Raw genomic sequence first — 11,431 nt, 5'->3', positions numbered from 1 at the left:
GAATGAAACTTTTTTATACAACTTATAATAAATATCTAAATCGATTTAACATGGTTGACGCACCTATAATTTTGTTTTAATAAATTACATTCTTGTAAATTTATCACAAGATCCTCGTCACTTTTGTTGCAAATATCATAAATTTTATCTAAATTATTCACATCCATGGTTTAGCACTTTACACATAAAACTTTTAAGAAAATACTTAAAATTGATGCTCCTCACTTATCAAAACAATAAAATATTTTGATAGAATTAAAAAGTAACTAAAAATAACATACAGGCTAATAATCACAAAAAAATAAAAATATCACATAAAATACAATAAAATATTGTTAAATTAAGGAACTTTAAAAGAAAAATTGAAGAAATTACTATCCTTATTATCGACAATAGCCCCCAAGGGATTTTAATAATTTTTTGTCCAGATATTAACAATGAATACCTAAATCGACTGACGATGGTCTCAAGCCTCTACAAATTAAGGTTTTGTTGTGAAAATTAATTAAAAAGTCAAATGGTAAAAAAATGAAAAAGGCTCTAACTCCCAAAATTCCCAAAGCATTTGGATAAAACTTTTTTTTGTAAAAGATAATAAATATTTAAATTGATTTTAGAGGGTTGCAAACCTCTACAAACGAAAGCTTTTTGGTAAAAAATTATTAAATTTTTAGATGTACAAAAAAAATTTAAAAGCTATAACTTCCAAAACTCCCAAAGGTTCGAATAAAACTTTTTTATGTAATTACTAATAAATATCTAAACCGATTTCGGATGGTTGCAAATCTCTATAAACGAAAGTTTTTTGGTAAAAAATGATTGAAGTGTTAGATGTAGAAAAATATAAACGACTATAACTTCCAAAACTCCCAAAGGATTCGAATCAAACTTTTTTACGCAATTACTAATAAATATCTAAATCGATTTAACATGGTTGCAAACCTCTACAAACGAAAGTTTTTTGGTAAAAAATTATTGAAGTGTTAGATGTAGAAAAATATAAACGACTAAAACTCCCAAAGGATTCGAATGAAACTTTTTTACGCAATTACTAAGTGCCGTTTCACATGGAGCGTATTGATACGCGCGCGTATTAAGGTCACGCGTATGACTACGCGTCGTTTTTAATTTCACATGGGGCGTACCGACTAGCGCTGACGGCAGTACAAAAATGAACATTCAAGAGGAAACATCTAGCGCTTTTGCCATTGCTGCATATTACCTTTTAAAAAAGCGTAAACAAAAGAAAAAGATATGGGTACACCCCATTGTTGAAAAGCGATTACTTAAAGGTGCATTCGTTACAATGTATTCGGAATTACGTGAACATCCAAAAAAGTTCTTTAATTATTTTCGTATGTCAATAACAACGTTTGATGAATTACATAGTAAAATAGAAAATAATCTGAAGCATCCAAATGTGGTTCGACTGTCAATTTCAACAAGGGAAAGGCTATGTGTGACTCTAAGGCAAGTAAAAATTTACTATACATTTATTTTTCTATATTTATTAGTATCATGTCATTCGCAAAAGTATGATAAATAGTGTGATAAAGTGGTGTCGATTAAAATAAGAAAAGCATATGGGTTTTGCGTATTTACACAAATATATTTGTACTTATTGTATTATTACAAGTAGTTTTTAACAAAATTTTAATAGGAAATAGAAAATCAGAGATGCAGACTACAACTGTCTATATTCAATCAAGTCATTAAATTGATTCTCATTATCACCAAGAACAGTATTTTGACAGGGAGGCGCAGGAGAACGTGGAATCGATGTATAACTTCTAGATGAGGGTGAAACCGCGGGCGTTGATATTGTTGTTGTGGATCTGGATCCGGAAGCCTGTTGCCAATTCCCGTAGTTGTTATAAGGTTGTTGATAATTATATGTATATTCCCATTGTGGTATCGCTGGCAAAGGTTTTGTAATTTTTTTAATTAGATTTAGAACTCCTATTCGAAACTCTAGTTTTTGGTTGTCGTTAAATTTTTTTAGTGACGGTAACAAAGACTCTAGAAACGACTTATCTTCATCAAATTGTTGATTTTGACTACTCTCCAAAAATCGCATTAGGCCGTCTTCAAGCTTATCTGATTTTTTTTTCGCTTCGTTGTTTCACCCCTTTCCACTTGCTCAACTCTGTCAGTTTCTTCTAGATCTGCATCAACCTCATCGTTCTCAACTTCATTTGCCTCCTCATCTTCAGAATTTTCCAAATTTGTCTGAGTGCTAAAACAATACACGTATTAAAGTTCACAACAAAATAACAATGAGAAAATATCTTACTTATTTAGATCTAAACTTTTCTCCAAAAATTTCAAATTCTCGTAATAGATATATTTACTCAGCTTCTTGGCCGCTGAACCACTCTTTAAAGTCTTGCCTTTATTGCGGCATCGTATAAATGCATCTCTGGATGTTTTCCATCGTTTTTGCAGCTTCTCCACTTAAAGGAAAAAGGAGATATTTTATAATAAAATATTTATTTCAGGTACTTAGCAATTGGGAATACTTTCACGGATTTACACTATTCATATAGACTGGGTATATCAACTATAAGTACAATTGTTAATAAAGTTTTTACTGTTATCTGGAAACAACTGAAAAACGAGTTTATGGGAATGCCATCTGAAGAAAAATGGGAGGAGATGTCTATGGAGTTTGAAATACGTGCTAATTTTCCCAATTGCATCGGAGCCGTTGATGGGAAGCATGTAAGAATAATCAAGCCAATAAAAAGTGGGTCGCTGTGTTTCAATTACAAACACTTTTTTTCTATTCTTTTGTTGGCAATTTGTGATGCAAACTATTGTTTTACTTTTATTGGTGTTGGGGCATATGGCAAGGTTTCGGATTCGACAGTATTCAAAAGTGGATCTTTCATGAAAAAACTTAACGATAATTCTTTAAATATTCCTAGTAGAAAATCATTACCTGGTTCTGACAACACTAAATTGCCATACATTATAGTAGGTGATGAAGCCTTTCCGTTAACAAAACAATTATTACGTCCATATGCAAGAAAGAATCTTAATTATAAAAAAAATATATTCAACTATAGATTAACCCGTGCTAGAAGGTATATCGAATGCTCATTTGGAATACTTTCAAATAAGTGGAGAATATTTTACAGGCCACTAAACGTTAAAGTTTCTCTTGCGGTGAAAATAGTAAAGGCTTGTTGTATTTTACACAATGTGGTTCGATTAAGAGACGGTTTTAAATTTGAAGATACATTAACAGTGAACGGATTTCTGGATACTGCACAACCAGTATTATCTCAAAATCCTGTTATTAGCAATACAGTTAGAGACGTGTTTGCTAATTATTTCATAGGTGATGGAAAGGTTTCTTGGCAAGATAGTAAAATACATTAAATCTGAGCATATAAGTTTTTGTATTTGAATACCAGAAGCTATGTTAATAAAAATATTTTATACTTACATATTTGTTTTTTTTCTGCCTGTGATAAGTTATTGAAACCATCAATTAAACTTGTTCCTATATCTTCCCAAGATTTTTGCCTTAGGTCTCTGTTTTTGTACCCTTCGTTTGAAACATCCCACAAATTAGGTCTCTGTTCGACTTCTCCAATAAGAAGTTCCAGTATCCATATTATTATGAGCCATTTTCTGTTTTCCAAAAACGAAATATTTGTCGGTATCGGCAACTATGAACACAGATAAAAGACAGTACGCGTCGTACCGTCTGAAAGCAACTGATTGAATCCGAGCAATTTGAGCCTCGCGTTCCTACGCGGGGCGCACGGCAGTGTCAACTCCCGCGCGCAAGAATAAACGCGCGCTCACAGCCATACGCTCTACGCGTCCATGTGAAAACTTACATTTGAATTATAATACTCGACGTCACGCGTACGGTACGCGCGCGTACCATACGCGTCCATCTGAAACGAGATTAATAAAGATCTAAATCGATTTAACATGGTTGCAAACCTCTACAAACGAAAGTTTTTTGGTAAAAAATTATTGAAGTGTTAGACGTAGAAAAATATAAACGACTATAACTCCCAAAACTATCAAAGGATTCGAATGAAACTTTTTTACGCAATTACTAATAAATATCTAAATCGATTTAACATGGTTGCAAATCTCTACAAACCAAAGTTTTTTGGTAAAAAAATTATTGAATTGTTAGATGTATTAAAAAAAACTTAAAGGCTATAACTTCCGAAACTCCCACAGGATTTGAATAAAACTTTTTTTAATATTAATAATAAACATTTTAAGTGATGAGATTTAAGAAATGTTGCAAAACTCTCTATTTAAACTAATTAAATTAAGTTATTTTAACCAATCAAAAGACCATAATAATTTTCCAATTGTTTATTTTTTTATATAACAAATACAAAGATAGTGATTTCTGAGTAGAGAAATACAAAATCCAAGTCCAGCTAAATAGTAGTATGGAATTAAACCATCGGTGCTAGTAGCTCTAAGTCGTCGATACTACAGTCAGGTCCTACAAAAGAAGTCCGGGTCTTCCCTTTAGGTAATCGCTCTCTTTCAGGAGACAACAGTCAATATTCTCCAGAAAGATCCAATCAAAAATTACGTTAAAACCACTGGCTGGATGGTTACCAGGATGACTAGAAAGTATACCCGAGGAGGTTTCATTAATTGTATTTAAGGAAAACTTACATAGGCCTCGTTTGTAACAATGTGTGGTCTCAGTTAAGATCCTTTTGAAAATTCATCCAGGAATTTGTATATGTTGTTAGAAGCAGTTAAGTTTTTACCCACTGAACTGCCCAGCAATAAAATTCTTTGCGCACTTTGGTGTAATTTTTTTTTATTTTGTTTTATTACACGACGGGGAATGCATTTACGCACGAACTTGGACGCACAAGGCACTCCAGGACAGTGTGGGGCTCGGTGAAGCCACTACCCACTAAACCCCTCCGTAGGCGCCGATATGTACCCATCTTAACTCCTAAAAGCCAAACTAGTTTTATACACATATGGTTATTTGGGTGGTGCAATTCCTATAAATATAGGCGATCACGCATTTTATTATCTTAAAATTTTTACGGTCCAGCCCGCAAGCGATTTTGGGCAAAGCCAGGTTTTTGAGATTACCCAAAATGCATAATCGCCGCATATTTATAAGAGCCCTCCATATGTGTATATATTTTGGTTTTTGGAAAAATCGCGCTTTACTAATTAGGTGGAATATATAGCCGCTGTTTATTGGCTGGTCGACGCAACTACCAACTTGACCGCAATTCTTATTCAAATTGGGTACGCCAAACTTCGCTCTAGAAATAAATTCGTATTTTTGGTCAAAATCATTTAATCTAAAATCAATTTACCTGAATTTTGCAGCTAGCCCTCTACTCATTTTGAAGTCCGCTGAGACACAGTGGGCAACACTATGTCCAGCTTCTAAGAAGTCAAAAATGTTTGCCCTACATTCTTTGATATTTTTAGTGTCAATTTTTGTTGATTAAAGAGCAGCCAAAACTGATTGTATTCAACGTCTTTTTTCCTAGATTAAATTAATTTATTAATATAATGGAAAGCCATATCAGTGAAGAGTGAGGTATGTTTTTTTTACGTCAAGGCTGTTAGTAATACAAACAGAAACGAAAATCAGATTTTTACAGTGGAGTTCTGCTCTCAATATATTTTTTTTTATTTTTAAGGATTAAATCTGTTTTTAAACTTCTACAATAAAGTTAAGAGAAAAAGTATAATTATATATAGACTAAAGGGGTGTAGATTTGATTTTTTTGCAGAATAAAAGATAAATTTTTGTAAAATAATAAATAATTAAAAAAGACACATTAATTGTTACAAATTTTGTTACACCTTCAAACTCGATTTATAAATAAAAAATATAAAATACACCATATATCTCAGAAACACACGTTTTTTCAGGGGTTTTCAAGTGGAAAAGCCATCTCCAAATATTTTAAAAAATCATAGTAATTGGTAATAATTTTGTTACACCTTCAAATTGGGCTTGTAAATAAAAGATTATAAAATACACCCTATATCTCAGAGACACATCCCTTTTCTCTATATGTAATTATACTTTTCCTCTTAACTTTATTGTTGAAGTATAAAATTAGAAACAATCCTTAAATATGGAGAAATATATATTTCGGCCAGAACTTATGTGGGCAACTGTAAAAATTTTTGATTTCGTTTCTTATTTTCGTTTCTGATTTTGTTGCTAACTTCCATGACTTTTTTTTAATTTGTAAAAAATGATGATTTTTAAAAAAATACTAAATATATACATATAAACTAATGTTTTTTCTCTCTTGATGAAAAAAAAGTTTAATAAAAAAATAATATAAATAACCGAATAAAATAACTTACATGATATCAGTCAAGATATACAATATAGGTAGGTATATGAGAATAAAACTTCAATTGCTTGTAACTCAAAGAAAGCCAGAGCAATAAATAGACTAAAAGATATAATTGTAATACCAAATAAAATATATTCAAATTCTTTTTCTTCCCACTCATACCCCTCCATTAACTAGACCACCAATTGAGTAGGTCGATCAGATTCAAAGAAAAGGCTTCCTACCTTGTTTATGTAACAAGACTCCACCTCTTAAACATGGCGAAATCCAACCGTATTGCCAGTTTGTCTAAATTTTAATTTAATATAATTGTAACTTATATTAATTATCTATATATTAGAGTTTCAATTAGTGGTATGTCATCATTTCAATGGAGTATTTATGAACGGATTTTAAACGTAGGGATCATGTTTGCTTGCACAAGTGCTTGGATTTCAAGCTACAGGGTGTTGAGGGTTTGTTTAAAATATTTATTGCTTCTTTTTATATCTTTTTTAAGCTCTAAAACAACAATCGCTGGTAGAGCAAACCAAACTTACTTATTTTAACAATTTTTTAACATGCAGTTTATGTAAATTAATCATCGAGACCGTGAATTTTACGACAAAAGTGAAAGAGGCTTTTTGTAGTTGGTACTTGATTACGTTTAAGTCAAAATCTTTTTTTTTCGAGTCAGTAGCGCAATTGTTTTTTTTAAATTCTAATGATTAGTCAAGCCATATAATATATTCATTCTAACGCACACACAAGTGTGTTAGCAAGCTTCTTATTCAATGTAGAACGTTGTAACAAATTTCTAATTTTTTTATTCCTTATTTAGTAGTTTAATAATTAGAAGTAAATAAATTGACTTGGCAATGTTGTCTTACATTGTCTTGGAGACGGTTTATGGACATCATATAAAGCAATTGAGGAGCGGGGATGCGTAGGGGTAAATGCAGTTGCTGGTGACTTGAATCTAGCCGCCGAGCAGAAATTTAGAAGAAAAAAGTTTTTTGGTTTAGTGGAAATTTATTGGCTACCGACAAAGGATTACTGACAGGTCGGCACGTTTTATATGCGAAATTTAAGGAATCCAGAGAACCAGAATATTAATAAAAAAAATGTGGCTAAATTTATTTTTAACGTATTTTGGTTTTTAGTTTTCCTCCCACCTCTAGGTGCTTCTATAATTATATGATCGTGCAAAATAATAAAAGCCATTTGATTTGTGTGATCGCACCCATCATATTATAATTGTACTGATAATATTTAGAGTTGTTAAGTATCTAGAATATTATTATACTTTTATGATCTCTGTATTTGATTATTAAATATTCAAATTATGTGAATATATTAGGCTTTGAGCTACGCGTAACAGATGGCGCTAATAGTGTTATAATTTAATATTCGGGACTGTAAGTTTTCATGCTTTTACGCTTCTGTACTGTAGTAGCTCCCTTTTTTATTACTGGTATTTAGTTTAAGAAGAATACTTTTGTTATGTGATCATTTATTTATTTCTGTAATCACCATCAAACGTTCCTAATATACTTTAGTTTAATTGCTAACAAGGAGTTTCAATTAGTCTAATATTTTAACATGGTAGCAGAGCGTGGTTTAGTGATTTTGTAATACGTAAAATGTAAACAAAAATGTTTCTAACAGGCAGTTGGAATATGTGTCTCACCTGGACACAGCACGAAAAATTATGCTAAAGTTTGATGAGATGTATAACAGACTGTTTTACAGATTGTCTATCGAAGTGCTCTTGAGGGAATTAAGTTGGAGAACTTTACTGATGTAAATGCCTTTTTCGATGCCTTTGAAAGAAGTATAAATGATTTACGAGCTGCAGGTGCTCCTATTAAGGAAGTTGAGAAGTTGAACTATATGCTTAAGGCGCTGCCAAGCACATACAGCTATATAGGAGACCTAATTGATGTTTTACCAGAAGCTGAAAGAACCTGTGAATTTTTGAAGCAAAAAATTAAGCTAAAAGCTTTGGAAAATGGACCGTCAGCAGCCATCAGTTCAAATCAGGGTAGGTCTAATGTATTTATGGCAACCAGTCATTCCAGACCGCAGCCGCAATACCAGTCAAGAGTGTGTTATTTGTGTGGCAAACCTGGACATATACAGAGAGACTGCAGAGTCCAAAGTTCAAGTGGCAACTCATCTAGAGGATATATTCATAGGAATCGTGGCAATACCTATGGGCCTAGCAACAGAGGTCACTCTCAGGGTGGTCAATTTCAAGGCAGGAGAAGTAACTTTCGAGGCAGAGGCAGGGGGCATGGAGGACATGCTCAACCAAACTCGAACAGCAACAGTAGTGTGTTTATGGTTAATATAGGTCAAAATGTCAGTGAAACTGTAAGTAGTAAAATTTATGAAAATAATGAGGTTACTTGGGTGCTTGACAGTGGATGCACAGACCACATAATTAATAATGACAAATACTTTAGTACATTTTTACCTTTGAAAACACCAAATAATGTCAAACTTGGAGATGGTCGAATACTACAAGCAACCAAGATAGGTACTGTTATATGCAATTTCTTTATTTGTAATAGGGTGTCAACTGTTACTATTAAAAATGTTTTCTTTGTAAAAGAAATGAATAATAACCTCTTAAGTTATAGTAAAATTACTAAAAATAATAAAATTATATCTGAAGCTGATGTGAGTAAAATTTATAACAAAAATAATGAGATAGTTGGAATTGCTAAGAAGTATAATAATTTATATTACATAAAATGCTTGTTGGTTAAAAACGAAATCAATGCCAATGTAATTACTTGTAAAATTGAACTTAAAAATGAAATGTCTCTTAAGGAAAAATGGCACAGAATATTAGGGCATATAAACTTTAATTCTTTAAGTAAGGTTTGTAAAAATAATATGTTAGAGAATTTACCTGAAAATCTTGAATATAACTTTATGAAATGTGCAATTTGTATTGAAAATAAGATGCATAACTTACCTTTTCAAAATAACAGAACTAAAGCCAATGATATTCTTGAAATAATTCATACTGATTTAAATGGACCTCATAGCATTGTTGGAAGTAATGGGGAGAAGTATTTTTTAAGCATCATTGATGATTATAGTAAATTGATTAAAGTTTTCTGTATTAAAAGTAAAGATCAAGTTTTTGAGTGTCTAGCTGAATATATTAATCAGGTTGAAAACATTTCTAATAAAAAGGTTAAAAGGATTAGGTGTGATAACGGAACAGAATATATAAATTCGAAAATTTGTACATTTGCTTGTGAAAAAGGTATTATTGTTGACCCGTGTCCACCTTATGTACATGAACTTAATGGTACCGCAGAGAGATTGAACAGAACTATTATGGACATAGCTAGATGTCTTATGGCTGAAGCTAAAATTAATCGATGCTATTGGCCTGAGGCTGTTAAAACAGCTGCTTTCTTAACGAACAGAATTCTAGCAAACACCATAGAGAGATTGACTCCTTATGAAATCTTTTTTAGAAAGAAGCCTGATGCCAAATATTTAAGGATCTATGGAAGCAAAATATTTGTTAGAATTCCTGAAGTAAAAAGAACTTCCAAATGGGATAAAAAGGCTGAATGTGGTATAGTTGTTGGATATTCAGATGTGGGTTACCGAGTTCTAATAGGTAATAAGATTATTGTAGCGCGACATGTGGATATAGTAGAGGATGACACTGTTTGTATTGGTTTTGAAGAGCCCAAAGAGATTATTGATCCCAAGGTAAAGGAAGAACTTAAGACAACCCAAGAATTTAATCTAGAGGAACAGGAAGATGAGAATAGTGACTCAGATTATAGTGATGTTCCGGATGATCTTAATCAAACTGTGCAAGAAGACAGGCAAGAAGTTGGTACATCTGAGGGTACACTATTAAGAAAATCAAAAAGAATCCCAAAACCAAACAAGAATGAAAACTATGTCTATCAAACAATTTGCGTAAATTATTGTAATGCAATGACTCCTTTAACTTTTGAAGAGACTCTATTGTCTTCTGAAGCGAAAAATTGAAAAGGAGCTATGGACTTAGAGCTGAAAATTTTGTCTAAAAATAAAACATGGAAAATGGTTGAGAGACCCAAAGACCAGCCAGTTATTGATGTTAAATGGGTGTATAAAAAGAAGCCAGATGGGATTTTTAAAGCACGTTTAGTGGCTAAAGGTTTTCAACAAAAAGATAACATAGATGACACTTATTCTCTCATCTTTAAAGGTCAAACCCTTAAAATCTTGTTATCCTTTTGTCTTCAAAATAATTTCTTTATAGAGCAGATGGATGTCGAGACAGCTTTTCTAAATGGAAGAATAACAAGTAATATTTATGTTGAACAACCTGATGGTTATAATGATGGGTCCAATGAAGTTTTTAAATTGTATAAAGCTCTGTATGGCTTAAAAGAAAGTCCCCGTTTATGGTATGAATGTTTCCACTAGTACATGAGTGATCTCAATTTTTCTAGAAATAATTGTGATTATTGTTTATATTATAAAGATATTCAAAATGGCACCATTTACATATTACTTTTTGTGGATGATCTTCTCATTTGTAGTAATAATCAAACTTATATTTCTAATAAAAAGCAAAAATTATCTCTACTTTAATATGAAAGATCTAGGTGAAATAAGCAATTATGTTGGTATTGAAATAAAATACAATGAAAAGTCGAATATGTTATTGAGTCAAAAAACTTATATCGAAACATTAGCGGAACGATATAATATTATCAGCTATAGTAAAAGTTTCTCTACACCAATGGAAGTCAATTTAAAATTATTAAAGACTGATAGTTTAAATGATAGTCTAAAATATATAGGAGTATTATAGGTGCTCTTCTCTATGTTAGCACAGCTACCAGACCTGTTATATCATTTAGCGTTAACTATTTAAGCAGATTTCAGAATTGCTATGAAGAAACTCATTTTAAATATGCTCTAAGAATACTTAAATACTTATATCAAACAAGAGACTTAAACCTAATTTATACGAAAAGAAATGAAAATTGTAAAGTTATTGACTGCTTTGTAGACGCAGACTGGGCAGGTGATTCAAATGATAGAAAATCTACCACCGGTTTTGTTATTAGATT

At 31.8% G+C, this 11,431-nt stretch overlaps 1 long non-coding RNA gene across 1 annotated transcript; it reads right to left on the bottom strand.

The window, feature by feature from the left end:
* Positions 1-4,335: 4,335 nt before the first annotated feature.
* Positions 4,336-5,496, bottom strand: LOC126749274 (uncharacterized). Its single transcript, XR_007664948.1, has 2 exons — positions 5,337-5,496; positions 4,336-5,282 (listed from the first exon to the last, which is right to left on the bottom strand). It is a non-coding gene; the product is annotated as an uncharacterized LOC126749274 (long non-coding RNA).
* Positions 5,497-11,431: the final 5,935 nt, after the last annotated feature.

Source organism: Anthonomus grandis, chromosome 23 (genome assembly GCF_022605725.1).
Source record: "Anthonomus grandis grandis chromosome 23, icAntGran1.3, whole genome shotgun sequence".
NCBI lineage: Eukaryota > Metazoa > Arthropoda > Insecta > Coleoptera > Curculionidae > Anthonomus > Anthonomus grandis.
This window is presented reverse-complemented; position numbering and strand designations above follow the sequence as displayed.